Source organism: Mandrillus leucophaeus, unplaced genomic scaffold, assembly GCF_000951045.1.
Source record: "Mandrillus leucophaeus isolate KB7577 unplaced genomic scaffold, Mleu.le_1.0 Scaffold604, whole genome shotgun sequence".
Classification (NCBI taxonomy): Eukaryota; Metazoa; Chordata; class Mammalia; order Primates; family Cercopithecidae; genus Mandrillus; species Mandrillus leucophaeus.
The window spans coordinates 998,793-1,000,755 of NW_012106520.1; positions in this window are offsets into that span (position 1 = coordinate 998,793).

A 1,963-nucleotide genomic window follows, 5' to 3' on the forward strand; every position below is an offset into this window, starting at 1 on the left:
TTTTTTTTTTTTTTTTAATAGAAACAGGGTTTCACCAGGTTGTCCAGGCTGATCTCAAACTAATGGGCTCAAGGGATCTGCCTGCCTCAGCCTCCCAAAGTCCTGGGATTACAGGTGTGAGTCACCTGGTCACCTCATGGCTTCTGTGGTCAGGGATCTGGGCATGCCTGAGCTGGGAGCCTCTGCCTCCAGGCCTGCCACAAGTCTGCAATCAAGGTGTCAGCCAGGGCTTTGGTCTCATCTGAAAGCTGAAGTTGGGCAGGATCTGCATCCAAACTCACTCAAGTGGTTGGTGACAGGATTCACGTCCTTATGAGTTACTGGTTGGAGGCCTCATTGAGTCGATTGCCCCACGGGCTGCTGGTATCCATCATCAGCTGTGCCCTGACGTGTTTGGCACAGATCAGGCTCAGTGAATGTTGAGTTATCCTGATGTTAAAGTGGAATTGTGGTTGTAAATCTGCTGTCTCTGTCCTCCTGTCACTGGTGATACCCAGGGATAGGCTGGATCACATCACTGTCCTCTTCAACATCCTGCAATGGCTTCCATGCCATTGAAGATAAAACCAAACTCCCGCTGGTGCCCAAGGCCCTGCCAACTGTCCAACCTTCTCTTACACTGCCTCAGTCCCACTGGGCTTCTTTGAGTGCACCACTCTCTTTCTCATTTTGGGGTCTGCACGCCATTCAACTCTGCCTGACTAACTCCTACTTATCCTCCAGGTATAAGCTTAATTACTACTTCCTCAGAGAAGCCTTCTTTGAATACTTAATCTAAATTAGATCCCCTGGTATATATTTCCACAACACACTGGATTGTACTTACTATAGTTTGAAATTATATCTTTATGGTGTTTTTGATTAATACCTGTCTCTCAGCCGGGCTCGGTGGCTGACGCCTGTAATCCCAGCACTTTGGGAGGCCGAGGCAGGTGGATCACTTGTGGTCAGGAGTTCAAGACCAGCCTGACCAATATGGTGAAACCCCATCTCTGCTAAAAACACAAAAATTAGCCGGGCATGGTGGTGTGCACCTGTAATCCCAGCTACTTGGGAGGCTGAGGCAGGAGAATAGCTTGAGTCTGGGAGGCGGAGGTTGCAGTGAGCCAAGATCGCACCATTGCACTATAGCTTGGGTGACAAGAGCAAAATTCCATCTCAAAAAACAAACAAACAAACAAAAGCAAAAACAAAAACCTGCCTCCCTCTCTAAACTATAAACTCAAGTCAGGGACTATATCAGTTTTGCTTTCCACTATATTTCTACCCATGGATACAATGTCCACTCATAGTAGAAGCTCACATTTTTTATATGCAAATTTCTTTTAGGCTAGGTGCAGTGACTCAGGCCTATAATCCCAGCACTTTGGGAGACTGAGGTGGGAGGATTGCTTGAGCCCAGGAGTTTGAGACCAGCCTGGACAATATAGTGAGAGACCTCATTTCTACAAAAATTTAAAAAATTAGCCTAGCATGGTGTGCAAGTCTGTGGTCCCAGCTACTTGGGAGACTGAGGTGGGAGGATCACTTGAGTCTAGGAGGCGAAGGTTGCAATGAGCCGTGTTCACACCACTGTACTCGTCTGGGCAGACAGAGTGAGATTCTGTCTCAAAAAAAGATTAAATAAATATTTCTTTTAGAGATTTCAGTCGATCATAGCTAAGTTAATACATTGTCCTTCAATTGGTCAAATTGGCAAGAAACATTTGTGTTCCTGGCCGGGCATGGCGGCTCATACCTATAATCCCAGCACTTTGGGAGGCTGAGGCAAGTGGATCACCTGAGGTCAGGAGTTTGAGACCAGCCTGGCCAACATGATGACACCCCGTCTCTTCTAAAAATACAAAAATCAGCCAGGTGTGATTGTACATGCCTGTAATTCCAGCTGCTTGGGAGGCTGAGGCAGGAGAATTGCTTGAACCCGGGAGGCAGAGGTTGCAGTGAGCCAAGATCATGCCACTGC